This window comes from Salvelinus sp. IW2-2015, linkage group LG20 (genome assembly GCF_002910315.2).
Source record: "Salvelinus sp. IW2-2015 linkage group LG20, ASM291031v2, whole genome shotgun sequence".
Classification (NCBI taxonomy): domain Eukaryota; kingdom Metazoa; phylum Chordata; class Actinopteri; order Salmoniformes; family Salmonidae; genus Salvelinus; species Salvelinus sp. IW2-2015.
The window spans coordinates 78,687,861-78,707,365 of NC_036860.1; the positions used below are offsets into that span (position 1 = coordinate 78,687,861).

At 43.3% G+C, this 19,505-nt stretch overlaps 2 pseudogenes; both read right to left on the bottom strand.

The window, feature by feature from the left end:
* The window catches only part of LOC111980135 (liprin-alpha-3-like), a 45,346-nt pseudogene that overhangs the window by 15,730 nt on the left and 10,111 nt on the right, over positions 1 to 19,505 (bottom strand).
* Positions 16,571 to 19,505, bottom strand: part of LOC139022692 (liprin-alpha-3-like) — an 8,525-nt pseudogene continuing 5,590 nt past the window's right edge.

Sequence of the window (19,505 nt, forward strand, 5' to 3'; positions counted from 1 at the left end):
AGCAGGCAGGCCAAGTCGGTGTAGATCGAAGGTGTCGTCCAGAGCCAGGAGGGCCCCATGGACCCCGCTCTCTGTCAGGTTGTCAGCGTACTCCTTCAGCCCGATGTTCTGCACCCAGCACATCACACGCTCGTTGGACCACACCATCACATCTACACAGAGGGTAGTGGAACGAAGACATCTGTCAGAAAACACCTGATTCTCACTCCAAAGAAACCAAGGGTGACTGGATCTTACACTGACAGGGCCAATTGGGGTGCAGACTTTTGCTCAAGCCAAGCAGTGAAAACACCTGATCTACTAACCAACAACCGAGGCTTTGATTGTTACTGAATGGAGGGTTGATGGATGGATGGAGGGTTGGATGGATGGATGGAGGTTGGATGGATGGATGAGAGCACTAAATTGGAACAAAGGATTAATGTCAGAGAGGAGAACACACCTTTGTTCTGGTGCTGGCTGTCTTCTCTCCTCCTCTCTAGCTCTTTGCGGTCGTAGTTCAAGCGCTTCAGGCACATTATGCCATAATGCAAACTAACCCTGAGAAAGGTCAAGAGAGGTCAAAAGTCAGGCGGTTAATAGAGGCATGGCGACTGACTCTCACCTGGACTCAGAGAAAGTATTTGAGCACTCCGGTGTCTTTGACCCTGAGAAGCCTGGAGACACACCTGCAGAGTGAGAGTGTCTCAACAGCAGGAAATCTTTCAACATATCCTTTAACACCTGCACGTTTCCCATGCCATGAACACACAACACTCACACACCAGAGAGAGAGCTAGTGTGTCAACAGAGGAAGGGAGAGAAAGAATGACGGACAGAAAAGGAAAGGCAGTGAGTGAAGTGGGAGTGGGAAACAGTTGCAGAAGAAGAATTCATTGTTCTATTTGCAGAAACTGGAATTTGTCTATTTGCTTTTCACACCCCCTGCGAGGAGAAAACGCCTACCCACCCAGGTCCGAGGTTATAACAGCAACAGAAAGAGAGAGAGTGAGAGCGAGAGACAGACAGACGAGAGCAGGCCATACGTACCTATGGAAGCTGTCCACCATTTTGAGCTGTCCCCTCAGCTCCTTCTTGGTCAGGTGGTCCAGCATGCGGGCGTCCACCAGGGACTCCATGAAGTAGGAGCGGTACTGGGGCAGACCCAGGCTGGGCAGCCAGTCATTACCCACCCACTCATGGTTCATATCCCCATAGGCCAGGATCTGAGATGCAGAAGAGGACTCRTTCACTAGTGTCTCATTTGTTTCAGTTGTAGTTRGYRTATTACTTATAGTACTTTTCTGTATMAATCATTTYTTTTTCAATGGRCACATYCAATAGTGTAATTAGTGTGTTATATGTTGATGCCATTTAATACAGTGSTTCCATTCCTTACCTGATCCCAGCTAATCTCTTTCAGCTCCTTAGATGCAGCAGATAGACAGGAGAGAGAGAGACATGGGCAGAAAGASCGAGAGAACAGAGGCAGAGCAGGATAGGGGGAGCAGYCAAGACAGATGGATGGAGGAAAAGCAGAGGGAGGAGGGGAGAAGAGAGTAAACAGGAAGGAGAAGACAAAGGGAGGAACAGTGTGTTAGTGAACGGGTCATTAGTGTGAAGCAGTTTAGTGAACGGGTCATTAGTGTGAAGCAGTTTACACAGAAACAGAAACTAGAGGGAGAGAAGAAGATGCTCAACACCAAGGCCTAGTAGTCCCACAAACTCAGAGAGAGAGAGAGAGAGAGAGAGAGAGAGAGAGAGAGAGAGAGAGAATGAGAGAATGAGAGAATGTGAGAGGGAGGGTCAGAGGGAGAGAGAGAAAGAGTTTGACTCCTAACTGAGCAGTATAAGTTATAACTGTAGAGCAATATATATGTACAGTGCATTCGGAAAGTAGTCAGACCCCTTGACCTTTTCCACATTTTGTTACGTTACAGAGTTATTCTAAAATGTATTAAGTTGTTTTTTTCCCTCATCAATCTACACACAGTACCCCATAATGACAAATCAAAACAGGTTTTTAGAAATGTTTGCAAATTTATTACAAATAAAAAACTGAAATATCACATTTACATAAGTATTCAGACACTTTTGGCAGCGATTACAGCCTCAAGCTTGGCACACCTGTATTTGGGGAGTTTCTCACATTCTTCTCTGGCTGGGCCACTCAAAGACATTCAGAGACTTGTCTCGAAGCCACTCCTGCATTGTCTTGGCTGTGTGCTTAGGGTTGTTATCCTGTTGAAAGGTGAACCTTCACCCCAGTCTGAGGTCCTGAGCGCTCTGGTGCAGGTCTTCATCAAGGATCTCTCATTACCTTTGCTCGTTCATCGTCCCTCATCTACTGACTAGCACTCCAGTCCCGCTGCTGAAACATCCCCACACGCATATGCTGCGCACCACATGCATTCACCTTTAGATAGGGCCACGGTTTCCTCCAGACGTGACGCATTGCATCAGGCCAAAGAGTTCAAATCTTGTTTCATCAGACCAGATAATCTTGTTTCTCATGGTCTGAAAGTCCTTTAGGTGCCTTGGCAAACATCAACTCCAAGTGGGCTTCATGTGCCTTTTCTACAGTGAATCCGTTGGTCGCCAGTCTACCATAAGGCCTGATTGGTGGAGTTCTGTCTCATGAATGGTTGTCCTGTCGCTGGCCAAGTACTAATCCCATGCCCACTATTAGGAACTCTGGAGCTCTGTGTCAGCAGCTTGTACATAATATTGCCTTCAGTTTGAAGCTCCCAAGCGAGCCCATACTATGGCGTAGGAAGCGAGTCTTGTGATACTCATCGCACACCTATCTATACCATCTTCCAAGGTAATAGTTATAGTACTCGATATGCGCCACTCAGTGTATCTTAGAGCTGACTCTCATCTTGCCAGAAATCAGTTTTCGTATCGCCAGTCAACCCTTTCAGATCTGTGCATCACCACCAATTCAGATCGTCGGAAGCCATTCACACTGGACAACATTCTGTATCAACCTCATAGCGTCATCTAAGCGTTTTTGTATTGCATTACTAGCTTACATTGCAGCTAGATCAACATGACTGCTTACATCAGTTACATAGCCTACAGGCCATAGTTGACCACTTCCCAACTGATCAGCCTTGTACAATGAGCAATAGTCGAAGTCTTATCATCAGAGTGGACTCCAACTACAGATATGTGTTTAGAAATACCTATTCACCTTCAAGAGCACATGATCCATATGTCAGAACCCAGGCACTGCACCGACTCAATTTCGAGGCTATAGCCAAAGGGTCACAAGAGTATGCTTATAAATAATATTTCATGACTCTCATTTATTTTATCTCTAAATACTTGACAAACAATAGCTATACTATCTAAATTAGCGGAGTGTTGCGCAGTCTTCATATACGTATGCCATGCTCTGTAGATTGATGAAGGCATAACATGCAGTCACTACCTTGTAGTCATTACTTCTAGAGTAGACAGCTCGCCCCCCATTTTCAGTAAGCTTAATCCACTATATCCCATTCATCTTTTCATCATCATGTGTGGTGAATGCATAACAATCTAGTAGAGGCGTGTATCTCGAAAATAATACTTCAGAATTACACTGCTATGATATCACAGGAGGCTGTCCCGCCTTGAACATGGCACAAGCGCTGCTATCATGATTCCATAAATAGCCAAACCTCCCTCGATAAGACTAAAACATGCAAATAGGTATCAAACACATCCGAAAAAACAATAGAAGTTTGATAAGTGTTCGATACCATATCCACTCATTCGTTCCAGCCATTACTATTGAGCCCGTCCTCCTCAATTAAGGTGCCACCAACCTCCTGTATATATGTCAATGTTAGATGAACGTAATGTTAAATGTCTCGAAAATGTTGAGACATTAACATAACAGGACATACTTACCGTTTGGTGGCTGCGTTTAACGACTCCATCTCAGCATGGGTCATCCACACGTTACTGGTCGACTGTGGTCACAAGACAGGAAAGAAAGAAAATATGATCGTCGAAAAACTTTTAATTGTTGTGTGTTGATGAGTCTGCTGTGAATGCATGTACATTTGTATGTTAATCTCTCACATAAATGTAAATGGTTATATACAGGCAACTGCCAAAATAATGGAACCACTTCAGTAAATGAGGGACACAAAGTATATTGAAAGCAGCTAGCTACCACACAGTTGTGGTTCCTGATTAATCTATCTTATGGCTGGGGCCGAAGTTGAGTAGCTTGGATGAATAAGGTGCCCAGGTAAACTGGCCTGCGACCAGTCACCCAGAAGCTTAGATATGCAGTATTATTATATATTGTAGGATAGAAAAGCCTGATGTTTCGTAAAACTTTGTGAATGAGTGTGATGTGCAGATAGTAACAGAACTCAATATGCAGGCAATAAGCCTGAGAAATAGATCTACCATGAAGTGGGAAATCTGAGCTTGTAGTTTCTTCAACGCAATCGCTAGCAATATACAGTGGATATTGGTTCCTATTGCACTTCCTGAAGCTTCCACGTCAAACAAGTTCTTTAGAACCTGTTGTTTGAATGCTTCTACTTGAAGGCAGGTGGGAATAGAGGGCTCTGAGTCAGGGTCTGGCAGAGTGCCATGAGCCTACCCGTGTGATGGTCACGTGAGATTAGCTTGTGTTCCATTTCATTTCTGAAGGACAAAGGAATTCTCCCGGTTGGAACATTATTGAAGATTATATAAAAACATCCTAAAGATTGTTCTATACATCGTTTGACATGTTTTCTACGGACGTTTTGACTTTTCGTCTGCACCTAGTGATCGCGCCTCATGAATTGATAACTGGGCTAAACGCGTGAACAAAAAGGAGGTATTTGGACATAATGATGACTTTATCGAACAAATCAAACATTTATTGTGGAACTGGATTCCTGTGAGTGCATTCTGATTGAAGATCATCAAAGGTAAGTGAATATTTAATATACTATTCTGACTTTGTTGACTCCACAACATGGCGGTATCTGTATGGCTTGATTGTTGTCTGACGCTACTCAAGATTATTGCATGTGTCTTTTTCGGTAAAGCTTTTTGAAATCTGACACAGCGGTTGGCATAAGGAGAAGGGTATCTAAATTCCATGCATAATAGTTGTATCTTTTATCAATGTTTTTATGAGTATTTCTGTAAATAAGTGTAGCTCTCTGCAAATCCGGATGTTTTGGAACTACTGAACGTAACGCGCCAATGTAAAACTCAGATCTTTGCATATAAATATGAACTTTATCGAACAAAACAACAGTATTTGGAACATGAAGTCCTATGAGTTCATCTGATGAAGGTTCATCAAAGGTTAGTGATTAATTTATCTTTATTTCCTGCTTTTTGTGACCCTCTCTTTGGCTGAGAAAAATGGCTTTGTGGATTTAATCCAGAGACGCGTAGTGTGTTACTAATGGTTTCTTTGAGAACTGTGGTCCCAGCTCTCTTCAGTCATTGACCAGGTCCTGCCGTGTAGTTCTGGGCTGATTCCTCACCTTCCTCATGATCACTGATGCCCCACGAGGTGAGATCTTGCATGGAGCCCAGACCGAGGGTGATGGACCGTCATCTTGAACTTCTTCCATTTTCTAATAATTGCGCAACAGTGTGCCTTCTCACCAAGCTGCTTGCCTATTTCCTGTAGCCCAACCCAGCTTGTGCAGTCTACAATTTTATCCCTGATTCCTACACAGCTCTCTGGTCTTGGCCATTGTGGAGAGTTGGAGTCTGTTGATTGAGTGTGTGAACGTGTCTTTTTATACAGGTAACCGAGTTCAAACAGGTGTAGTTAATACAAGGTAATGATGAGAACAGGAGGGCTCTTAAAGAAAACACTAACAGGCTGTGAGAGTTGGATCTTACTGGTTAGTAGGTGATCAAATACTTAGTCATGCAAATAAAATGCAAATTAATTACTAAAATCTACAATGTGATATTTCTGGATCTTGTTTTAGACTCCGTCTCTCACAGTTGAAGTGTACCTATGATAAAAAATACAGAACCTCTCACATGCTTGTAAGTAGGAAAACCTGCAAAATCCGCAGTGAATCAACATAACTTGTCTCCCCACTGTATCATGGTATAATCAAATATAGTATCATGTGTACCTCTATAATTGTGTCTACATGGTTTGTGTTCTGTGAGTGTGTACTAGTGAGACTACTAACAGAGCGATTGCTGGCCGGGGCAGATGGGCTGGTGAGGGACACCATCTCCTGGATYGCCAYTCTCAGTTTGAGGCGGTGCAGGGGGTTACTGATGCCAATCTCCCTCTGGATCTCTGTGTCAGACAGGTTGGCCATGATGGCGCCACTCTTCACGTTGGCACGACAGGCTGCCACGTACCACGCTGGCATTCCCACCCACAGCTGGAGTAGAGAGGGAAAGAGGTGAGCTAGAAACAGATTGGCTAGAATGTAGTGATCGTGAGGGTTTATATGGCTATAAAGGTTTCCCATCTATCTATCAAACATCTATGATTACCTCTAGCCAGGAGACCACAGTGGGTCCATCCCAGGATGCAAAGGGAAGACCCTGACGACARGCCTCCTCCAGCAGCTCATGTCTGGGAGAGAGAGACCGGGGGAAACAAAGGTTSAATAACCATAAAACYAAAAGTGCTTTCTGAAAGAGTGGAAGAAAAGCAGTYGAACAGAGAGTGGAAAGAGAAATGACTTCAGGAGAGAAATGAATCGGAGGGTGATATTCCCTGAGACTCACTTCTTTTTGCTGCGGCGGTTGTCAACAGTTCCTGTCATGCTTCCCTTGGTCAGTCCCATAGAATCCCCAGTACCCAGGTCCTCAGAAGGCGTAGAGGCTGAGAGACACAGGGGGTCAGGGGTTACAAAGACTACAAATATGGGTGTCAACACCAGGTGGACTTTGACCTGTTGCAGTTCAAACACATTTAAAGCAAAGTCATGGGATATGTAGTTTTTCGAGTATAATTTCAATTCTCTCTCTCACCCAGAGAGGCAGACTCTCGCCCAGCCGGGCCCATTCTTCCCTTTTCCTTCTTCCCAAAAAGGCGGCCGATGGAAGACTTGATGCTTTTCTTTTTACTGGCTTTGTGGAGAGAGTCCTGACTGCTGTTGGAACTGCTGCCGTCTGCTGACAGACTGAGAGACAGAAGAYACAGAAGGAATAAGAGAAACAGGGAAGGAACGAACCATACGAGCACTACAGGGTTTCCTCGATGATGATTGGCTGTCATACCTGCGGAATTCCCTGGGGTCGTCCATCATGGCCCCTGGGTGGGTGAGGGTCATCCTGTCTAGTCGCAGCGCTCGGGGGGTGGGTGGAGGGGTGGAGTCAAGAAGGGCAAGGGACCGATCATCCTCTTTGTTGTTCTGGAGTGTAACGTTGGAACACATTTAGGGGCCTTATACAGTATGTATACTGTACGCACGCATGTACACACACCACAGGAGGTTGGTGACCCCTTAATTGGGGATGAGCTTGTGGTAATGGCTGGAGCGGAATGAGTGGAATGATATCAAATACTTCCAAACATGGCTTCCATGTAGAAAAAGGAGGAAGGGTACAAGTACACAATAGTAGATTTTGGTAGACAGAAGGTGCTCTTTGGTAAAAGGGGTAAATGGGTCATCAAAAAGAAAGGAGGACCAAGGCACTCTTCATATAATTAATTAAAATGCCTTTATTTGTATGGCATGTTCAATGGAAACAAAGTTGAAAAACTCTGACGCGTTTCGGCTGCATGGCCTTCGTCAGGGAGTACAAAGAAATGATAATACAATGTCCTCTTTTGAACAGCTTTTTCCAATAAACCCTGATTTAAAGAGGGAGTGGTTACAGAATTCATTAGACAACACCTAGTAAGCAATACTATACACATTAAAAAGTGAAGTACTGTAAATATGTTATCAAAAATGTGTTTGTTTAATGCCATTTCATTCACTCTGTTCCAGACATTATTATGAGCCGTCCTCCCCTCAGCAGCCTCCACTGACACACACACACAAAGACTCACACATTCCCAACACACCCACACACAGACAGACACACAGACAGAGCAGCTGTACCTGTCTATCTGTCTCGCGGTGAGGGGAYTGGGACAGGCGAGGGGTGGAGACCCCAGAACTGGGGGGAGAAGGGGAGGCCAGGGTGGAGGAGGTGAGGGACTGAGGGATGAAGCCGCGCCCCATACTGTCCCTCCCCAGGGAGGAGGGTGGGATGGGGGAACCGTCCAGAGCCACACTGCTAACCCTGCTCTCGATCTCCTCCGCCCGCAACTCTGTACTCTCCTTCTCTTCCTGGATCAACCTGACAGAGAGGGGGGGGGCAGGGAAAGAGGGAGGGAGAGAGAGAGATAGACAGACAAATGGGTCGGAGAGAGAGAGGGTAAACAGAGGAAAGTGAAAAGGGGAGAAGAGGGAAAGACGGGAGATTTAGGAGCATGTCACACGGAAGACCAATGAATGTTGGTCTTGAATGAGAAAATGAAAAGAAACCTCAGATGAATCTTCTCCACCTGCATTTGACCTAAACTGCTTGTACACAATCACAGAACCCTCTCTACCTGCATCCCTTCCTCCACCTCCCTTACTTGATCTCCTTGTTGATTGCCTCTAGTTGTTCCTGCAGCATGATGGCCAGTGTCTGGACGTCAGTCTGTCCGCTGGGAGACAACAGCTCCGAGCCAAACAGTGTCTCTCTGTCGTCCTCATCGTCAGAGCAACCGTGGTCCACACCCCCCTCAAACCCGGTCCTCAGCAGCGCTGACCCACTGTCCCAGTCCCCGTACTGCACACATACACACACATATACACACACACACACAAGCAAGCATGCACACACACATACACACAGAGAAGGTTCAGTTTGTTGGGTTGTGATGCTTGTGACTATATCAACTATATCAATGTGACTATATCATTATCAATATTAGACACGTCAAAGGTGATCATGTGATCATGTGACCTCTGACCTTGCTGGTGTCCTCCCGGGCTGTGCTCCAGCGCCCGCGGTGAGTCCGCCTGACCACGGCCACGGTGTTGGCGTTGGCGTTACCGTAGTGATCCAGGTGAGCGGTGGAGCCCGTGGGGAGGGAGCCGCCCCCGTGGGAGTACCTCAGCTCCAGGGCACTGCCTGGGAGAGACCTGAGAGAGGTAGGGAGGGAGGGAGGGAGAGGGCGAGGGAGGAGAGAGAGAGAGAGAGAGAGAGAGAGAGAGAGGGAGAAGAGAAAGATAGACTGATATAGACAGTGAGTGGGAGAGATAACTGGAATGTACATTCATCCAGCCTCTTTGCTCCATATGTATAGGCCACACCTGGACCTATACTGAGACTAGGAGAGAGGTTATAGGAAGCACATAACACTGCAAACCACTTATACTACTTGGTTACAATACTGCCAGCCACATTCATAGGCAGCAGCTGTATGAGGTGTGTTGGAGGTGTGTAGGTTGATGTGTAGGYGGTGTGTTGAGGAAGGGAGGGAGACCTGGAATAGCAGGACCCGCCGGGTCTCAGTCTGAGCTGGTCCAACTCCAGCTGAATCCTCTCCAGCTCGGCTATKAGCTGGTCCTGAAACAGGGAAAGAAAGAGTGAATAAGTTAATACAATTAAAATATTTAATTAAAGTATGTAAAAATTGAATTATCTCTTGATATACCTTGTTTGCTAGAAGGTCGTCCTGGATCTTCTTCATGTTAGAAAGTTCCTCAGAGAGAGCATTCTGAAAGGATCACCATTAAAAAAAACTTTATTAGGTCTACTGCATAACAACAACATATCTGTAATTACACATTATCAATGCCATGAGGTCCGAACTGTATTCCATAGTAGCTGTTTAGAGCCAGAGTGGGTTTAATATTGAAGTGACAACAGTCTTGAATAGAAACTGGATGAAGAGGATTGTGTTGACAGTTTTGAGTGGGAACTCAGGTGTGTGTGAAATGAAGGGGTATGGGTTTTGGTTGAAGTGTTGACTGTTTTGAGTGGGAAATATGCTAAGTGTGAAGAGGTGTGAGTGGGTGTGAGTGGGCCGGTAAGTAGTACCTTGTCCTCCAGGGCAGCCATCCTCTCCTTGAGATGGAGCTGAAGCCTTTCGTTAGACTCAGACAGCAGCTTGTCCACCGTGTCAGACAGAACGCTTGTTGTGTTCATCATTCATCCTCTCCTCTGCCCGCCTAGGGAAAGGAGAAGAGAGAGAGAAGAGAGAGAGAGAGAGAGGAGAGAGAGAGAGAGAGAGAGAGAGAAGAAGAGAGAAGAGAGAGAGAGAGAAGAGAGAGAGAGAGAGAGAGAGAGAGAAAAGAAGAGAAGAAAGAGAAAAGAGATTAGGGAGCTAAATAGTGAGGTATTTTCATGTCTGTTATTGTTTCTACTGTTGACCTGTGCCATCTTGGACAAGGCCTTCCAGTTGGGAAACTCGTGTGCCTCCCTTGCCCTGAGGCAGGAGAGAGTAAAATAGAAAAATGGAAGACGAGGGTGGGGAGAGTTACAGCGACCTTTCTGCTTGACTGAGAGAGAGAGAGAAGATTGGATCTGAATTACAGACTGACAAATAGAGGGTTTAGAAAATTAGTATGCCATTGTAGAGTAAAGAGTGATAAAGGAATGGTATGAAAGAGGGGGTGGAAGGGAGAAAAAGAAAAAGGGAGAGCGAGCATGACTCACCCTCTGTAACTCCTGATTCTTCTCCTCTAGTTGCGCCTCCATCTGTCGCAGTCGCTCCTCAAAGTTACCATGACGCTCCTCAGCCTGTGATGCAAGAGGAGGAGGGTGGGGAGTCAAAACAGGCAGCATGTCAGAATGTTGATAGAACATAATTATGACTGCGCAACCTTGGGTTGGGTCAACCTTTTGATTTAAGTGAGCCCCTGTCTGTGCAGATCATAGTCAAACACAGTAGGATGTTTTCTAGCATACACATTCCCTTCTGATCTGTTTGCAGATGTCAGTCAGTGGCTGTCAGTGCTGTTTAAGATTGAGTTTTTCATGAGCATGGCCTTATTTCTATTACAGCATATTGGATGACTGTCAGTCATATTCCATTTAGCCAGTTCAATGTAACAGCGATAGGTTTAGGCTACTATAGGATACTCACATTTTACCTATACCCATCATGATGTTGCTACAACCTAGCCTATGAATGAAAGTTTACAACGTAGGTGCACACAGGTCGAGAGAAAATGTTGAGGTGACAGACAGTGACACATGGACAGACAGTGACACATTCAATACTGCCTTCCACACTCTTGCCTGCATCTAGCTGATCTAGGGTGTAATCATTAGTCCAACAGTTGCAAACAACAGTTCCTATTGAACAAATTCAGGTATGTTCATCCCGGTTTGGTTCCATTTGCTTCTGTTTAAGAAACATTTTCCAACAGAATCGGCGGAATGAATACACCCCTGATCACGCGTAAACACAGTTCACTTTCATAGCAGCCACTTTGTATTCCTTCTTGCATCCATGCGCTCTCCTCCTCTCACCTTGTCACCCTATGTGACCATGCGAAAAAACCTTTCCAAGCCAAAACATATCATAACCGCTACTCATAGCCTACATGTTGTCACCATATTAGCTAAAGTAACATAGTCAACATAGCTAATACAACTAACACAATAGCAAACCCGCTACAATCATGCAGTAATGTTACACCGGCGGGCCCCGGTGGCAATTAGCTCTCATAGGTTGGAGGATGTTCTCCGGAAGTTGTCATAATTACTGTGTAAGTCTATGGAAGGGGGTGAGAACCATTTTGGGGGGTTTGTATTGAAGTCAATGTACCCAGAGGAAAATAGAAGCTAGCTGTCCCCCAGCTACACCATGGTGCTACATTACAGAGTGATGTTATTGCAAAATAATGTGTTTTAATCAATTATTTGGTGACATGTGATTATATTTAGTATAGTTTTATCTAAAAATGATAACTTAAATGTTTTACAATTTTAATTTTTTATGAAATTCACTGAGGAGGATGGTCCTCCCCTTCCTCCTCTGAGGAGCCTCCACTGATGTCAGTGTACATGAATCTTATTTGGAGTGACATTTCAGCCATCTTGCCTCAACAAGTACTACATAATTGGTTCTTTAGGGTTATGCTGATGATTGAGACATTTACATCTCCTTGACAATCATGTTTATAATAAATGACAGTTTTATGATACAAGCAATTAATTATCATACAGCTCTTGACATGTTCTGCACCTGAGGCTGAACTACAATGTGAACAGTATGATGAATAGTGTGATGAAGTCGCATCCATTATCANACAGACTGACAAATAGAGGGTTTAGAAAATTAGTATGCCATTGTAGAGTAAAGAGTGATAAAGGAATGGTATGAAAGAGGGGGTGAAAGGGCGAAAAAGAAAAAGGGAGAGCGAGCATGACTCACCCTCTGTAACTCCTGATTCTTCTCCTCTAGTTGCGCCTCCATCTGTCGCAGTCGCTCCTCAAAGTTACCATGACGCTCCTCAGCCTGTGATGCAAGAGGAGGGTGGGGAGTCAAAACAGGCAGCATGTCAGAATGTTGATAGAACATAATTATGACTGCGCAACCTTGGGTTGGGTCAACCTTTTGATTTAAGTGATCCCCTGTCTGTGCACATCATAGTCAAACACAGTAGGATGTTTTCTAGCATACACATTCCCTTCTGATCTGTTTGCAGATGTCAGTCAGTGGCGGTCAGTGCTGTTTAAGATTGAGTTTTTCATGAACATGGCCTTATTTCTATTACAGCATATTGGATGACTGTCATTCATATTCCATTCACCCAGTTCAATGTAACAGCGAAAGGTTTAGGCTACTACAGGATACTCAAATTTTACCTATACCCTCATGAGGTTGCTACAACTTAGCCTATGAATTAAAGTTTACAAATTAGGTGCACACAGGTCAAGAGAAAATTTTGAGGTGACAGACAGTGACACATGGACAGACAGTGACACATTCAATACCGCCTTGCACACTCTTGCCTGCTTCTAGCTGATATAGGGTGTAATCATTAGTCCAACAGTTGCAAACAAGAGTTTCTATTGAACAAATTCAGGTATGTTCATCCCCGTTTTGTTCCATTTGCTTCCGTTTAAGAAACATTTTCCAACAAAATCGGCGGAATGAATACACCCCTGATCACTCGTAAACACAGTTCACTTTCATAGCAGCCACTTTGTATTCTTCTTGCATCCATGCGCTCTCCTCCTCTCACCTTGTCCCCCTATGTGACCAGGCGAAAAAACCTTTCCAAGCCAAACCATATCATAACCGCTACTCATAGCCTACATGTTGTCACCATATTAGCTAAAGTAACGTCATAGTCAACATAGCTAATACAACTAACACAATAGTAAACCCGCTACAATCATGAAGTAACGTTACACCGGCGGGCCCCGGTGGCAATAAATTAGTAAAAGTTTACCTTGACTTGGAAGAGTTTCAGTGTTATGTTGGATAGTCATAGCCAGCTAGCTAACATAGCATCCCTCTGTTTGAGCAGGGTGTTTGAGTAGGCTAAACTAGCTAGCTGCATTTGCTAGCTAAGTAAGTGAAACTCAAAGTGGAATAAATTCATTTGTTCAACACTGTTCAACTATTGTCTTTCTCTCTCTTTGAGTCAGCTTTCATGCAGTATTTTTCTGTTACCCAAAATAAATTACTCACCCCATTTATGCACTGCAGTGCTAGCTAGATGTAGCTTATGCTTTCAGTACTAGATTCATTCTCGGATCCTTTGATTGGGTGGACAACATGTCAGTTCATGCTGCAAGAGCTCTGATAGGTTGGAGGACGTCCTCCGGAAGATGTCATAATTACTGTGTAAGTCTATGGAAGGGGGTGAGAACCATTTTGGGGGTTTTGTATTGAAGTCAATGTACCCAGAGGAGAATAGAAAGCTAGCTGTCCCCCAGCTACACCATGGTGCTACATTACAGAGTGATGTTATTGCAAAATAGTGTGTTTTAATCAATTATTTGGTGACATGTGATTATATTTAGTATAGTTTTATCTAAAAAGGATAACTTAAATGTTTTACAATTTTTTTTTTTTTATGAAATTCACTGAGGAGGATGGTCCTCCCCTTCCTCCTCTGAGGAGCCTCCACTGATGTCAGTGTACATGAATCTTATTTGGAGTGACATTTCAGCCATCTTGCCTCAACAAGTACTACATAATTGGTTCTTTAGGGTTACGCTGATGATTGAGACATTTACATCTCCTTGACAATCATGTTTGTTATAAATTACAGTTTTATGATACAAGCAATTAACTATCATACAGCTCTTGACATGTTCTGCACCTGAGGCTGAACTACAATGTGAACAGTATGATGAACAGTATGATGAACAGTATGATGAACAGTATGATGAACAGTATCAAAAAAGCAACAATCCAAAACGCTGCAAGCTCCCAATTATGAAACCACTTTAAGACTCCATGGTCATGGACACTCTGCTATCACACCTTTCAGGCAACGCTCTTGTTAGTTTTCATGTAGTCACAGTATATATATTATGTATGAATTTCCAACAGTGTAGGCTTTAGCACACTAGTGTTATTTTTCTGTGCAGCAGGCAAGTCTACAACAGGTTGGCAATGGAAGACAGTGAGTTGACCTATTCAAAGAACTCAAACAAAGGTAAGCTGCTTAGTTTTATTTTTATATATTAGTATAGATATATGCACTTTGAAAACTAGAAACTAGGATTCTCGTATTTTCCCTGGTGTCCATATTATTTTATTCTAATCAAATTCAGTATAGATCTCACCATAGGGCTTATGCCTTTATTTATTTAGACGTGTCCATGTTGGATTTTAAAATCGAAACACAATTTCAAGTGGTTAAACTTAATTGTTGTTATTGTTGGCAGCCCTGGGTTTAAAAAACTATTATCTTTTTTCAGTTGGGCAAACGACTCATTGATTTGTAACCAGTTGACGATTTGATCCAAAGAGTATAAACACAGGTTTTACAGTGAGTCCCTATTTCCACACTGCATCTAACCAGAGTAGGCTAACGCTCTTTAGATGTAATTTTTACCTTGGGTATTTGAATTTGTTAAGTCCTGTTTTTTTTTGTGCAGAATAAACAAAAGATAGTTATTTCTTTGTTTCTTTGTTCAAACTGTCAATTCAATCTGACGAGGTTTCTGACTAATATTGCTAATGTGAGCAATCATCCTGCCAGTAAAAAAAAAAGAATAGGCCTATTGCAAGGAAAAGAGAGGGTTAGTTCATTTTCTGATATTGTGGGAGCACCGTTCACCTACAAAAACACAACGGTGATTAAAACTTCTTTTTTCCAATGGGGACACGTATTAATAATATGAGTTGGCCTCAACCCTTATCTAGGCAAGCCTATCTATTTTTATATGAAACAATGTTATTTATTTATTTAATTAATTCATTCATTATAATTTTCCTTTAGTTATGTGTCACACATTCAGTCATTCCCGAGTTCACGTTGGAACGCATGTGACTCATTGCATGTTGTTTGCTGGAATGTTCCTGCTAGACCTGTACACCGGCTGCTTTTAATTAACCTAACAGAGCCTTGCACTGGAGCCATCTGTTATAGGAACGGCAACCAAAAATACTCGACCTATGTCGTCTGTAAATTTTACTGGAAATATGGGTATGCTAATACATGGAAAAAAGTCAGAGTAATAACAGACATTATTGTTTGAACGTGTTGAAATGTGTTTATCAATGTTGAATGTGTTTATTTCATGATGAAATATTGAGGGCATATAGCTAAGATATTGGAGCACAGATAGGCTTCAATATCTATGTCCAAAATATTGCATTCTTAATCGATATCATAATAGGTTTAAAAAAATCTAACGCAGCGAGCATTGGTTTGACTGCAACGTGTTTCACATATAGTAACACAAACCAGATTTAATGAGCTCCATCATTATGACGCTTATGATCCATTCTATTCCATTCTGTATGAGACTATGATAATACTGGTAACATTCATTGAGATTGAAAATCCATTTAAGTTTCAAAATATTGTTTATTGAGAGACACCTGTTCAAATTGCAGCAAACATACACTTTTGTCAAATTAAAGAATAAGGAAGTAGCACATCAGCTTGGCTATGGAATTGATGCAACATGAAAGATACAAAACACAATCACAACTCACTCAATAAAGTACAATTCCCAAACCTTTATAATACAATCAAGGTATAACAGTGTGAATGCCTTCTAGTGACAGCCACTCGCTTCACAAGTGTATCCTTTGTGTCGGAACAAGTAGTAATCTGTACAGCATTTGAGATATTGCTTGATGTACGAAGGGCTATAATTATAAAATAAACTTGATTTGATTTGATATCCTAACTGCACAGCCATTACACCAAGTTGTTCTGATGGTGGTTGCTGCTAACTAAATCCCTTCATCTAATTGAGATGCTTACAATGACAATCTAACCCCATTAATATTCATTGGATAATAAATGTAGATAAACTGTCTAAAACTTTGGTCCAATTTCAACTTCCCTCTATTCCTTCGACTTCAGCAAAGTTTCTGGCATGATGGAGAGAGGGGACCAAGTTTTAAAAAATAAACAGGCTATTTCGCCCCTTAAGCCAAGACAGGACATGTTTGCCTTTGCTAGAATAACCATTGTCCCTGGTGCTTTTGGGGTGTTGTTTGACAGGTGGGGGTTCCTGACAAGAGTCACACAGGATGACCCTCACACTGCCAGGAGGGAGATCAGTCTGCATATAAATAAAAGATTACAGCTGAAAACAATTTCTGGGCAAACTCATTAAAAATTCTTCTTCACATTAAATGATTCCCCCTTCTTTTTGAATTCTCCCCCTCTGTCCTCCCGGCGCTCCCCTTTCTCTCCTCCCTCCATCCTTGCCTCGCCCTGTTGCTCTCCCCCAGCGTAATTACCAGCAAACACGTCGTTTTTTGCCCTTTGATTTGCACCGTTTCACAAATGAAGGTTAAGTTGTTTTAACCCCGGTGATTTCCAGTCCTGGTTAAAGCATATAATGTGGCAGGTCCTTGCTTTCTTCCACACTCCTCCACCCTTGGCCCCCATCCCGCTCTTCCACACACCTCCACCCTGCCCACCTCCCCTCTCCACACACCCTCCACCCCTGGCCCCACTCCCCCTCTCCACGCACTTCCTGGAAGGTTTGGGGGTGGGGGGGGTGGGCGGGGGGGTTCCAAGGTTAAGGTCGCCGGGGCCCCAGGCCGACGTGGGCTGGCAATGGATCATGCACCAGACTGAGTTTGACTTGACTTGGAGGGGGATGAGGAGTTGTTACAAATCACCTCTGGTAAAAAGGATTACAAATCAAACAAAAAGCTTAGTGGTGTGGTTTGCCCTTGTGAGGGCCTTTAGGTGCCTTGCAGGAACCATTGAAAGCAGACATGATGGAGGAGAGAGATAAGAAATGCAATTGTTTATCCAGTCCAAGGTCTTCCATCAACGGACCCTTTTAGAAATCAACACCATGTTGCTTCTCATTAGGTTTGTAGTTTGTGAGTTGTGGTAATAAATTGGAAGGAGGGAAAATACAAAAAGACAGACACATAAACGCCAAATTATGTGTTGTTCACATTTCAAACTTTTTTCCCTTGTAATGACCTATACATAATCGAAATACAAGAAGGCAAGCAGCGGCCAAGAGCATATCAAATGTATGGTTTTGATTCTAGAACTATTGCCCAATCAAACACAACACATCCAATGGATCATATTGGCGTTTAACAATAACCTTTTACAACAAAGGTGTAACCAATATGACTGATACATATACGGAAGCTTCTCCATTAGCATGATGAATTGTATAGAGTAAGGTATAAGTTAAGACAATATACCCATTTCTCATTCAACTTACGTCACCACTGGATAGTGTTTTGTTCCAGCAAACCAAATGGGCTGGTCTTCTCTGTCAAGACATTCAGCAAGAAAGCTTTGGAAACGAAGTGAACTTGCCCTGCGATAGATAGCTGCCCTCTAAAAGATATCCCTCTGATAAAAGGATGCTGACACACTGCCGAATGGGGGACAGACTCCTAGTATACTAAAGGACATGACTTGAAACTACTAATCTTGTCTCTTCAAGGCTTAATTCCATACTGTAGCAGTAGCAACTGAGTTTCAAGGGTTTAATAGTCAGGTTGCGCAAGGCCCTACGACGCACCAAAAGAGAAACAGGGACAAAATGAAATACAGTATCTTATATACTACATTGTTCTATTGGTTTGGACTGTTCCCATACGTTTATGTTATGGATCACAATGGCAACTCAAGCACTATCGAAGTGGCTGTTTGCCCGTACAAACATGGCCGTGTTTCCATTGAGATTACTTTGTTTGCGACATGTGAGTGGGTGTGTTTGAGGAGGTGAGACGCGAGGGAGAAAAGGACAGTGTGTGTACAAGGTAAAGAGGGAGAGGAGAAGGTGAGAGTGGTTGTGTTTTCACCCGGTTTTTTGGAACGATGCAGCAACTGCTGTTATTATTCAGCACAAGGGCACTTCACCAGCCGAATGGCTTCTCTTTTGATCTCGACAGCAGCTTGAGGGGAGAGTGCACTCACAAACAGGCCGTAGGCAAATTTATTCTTTTCAAAAAAAATGCTGTGTACTTCTCTGGCAGCGGTGGCTGCCCAGCGGGGAGCCAATCGGCTTTGATGCTCCAACAGTGCACCCAACACAGTAATGAAATATGGTAATTACACACACATGAAAGCCATGCTACCAAGACCAGGGGGAAAAGGATACAAACCAATATGACTTTAATCCAAAGATACCCTTTGTGATGAATTCTCCTTTTCATAACATATATTTTCATTCTCTTGGGGAAGCACACTGCAGCATGAGCCATCATTTGACCCCAGAGAAGGCTCAGGGTAAGAGGTCACTGATTAAGAACCTCATTGTTAACGCCTCAACAATAACAACACAGATAAACAGGAAAGGGGTCGTCCACTGTGGCTCTTCACTGTGCTGCTGCTATTTCCTTTCTGTGTCCCAGTCAGTAGTAAAACGGTCCACAGGAGAAATGATTGGCAGGTCCTGTGTGTTGGTCAAGGCATCAAGGCAGTCAGTCTCCCCAGCAGGGATTGCACATGATACTGGACCATATAGAATCTTCATGTTGTATACCTTTTGTGCCCAATTCTATCTGCTTCCATTGGATTGACAGATACATCGATTCACTGGTATCCATATTTAACTCGGGGGCACCAGTCGTCATATCTAGCTCTATAGGTTGGAGGAGTCCTCCGGAAGTGTCATAATTACTGTGTAAGTCTATGGAAGGGGGTGAGAACATTTTGGGGGTTTGTAATTGAAGTCAATGTACCCAGAGGAAGAATAGAAAGCTAGCTGTCCCCAGCTACACCATGGTGCTACTTACAGAGTGATGTTATTGCAAAATATGTTGTTTTAATCAATTATTTGGTGACATGTGATTATTTTAGTATATGTTTTTATCTAAAAAGGATAACTTAAATGTTTTACAATTTTTTTTTTTTATGAAATTCACTGAGGAGGATGGTCCTCCCCTTCTCCTCTGAGGAGCT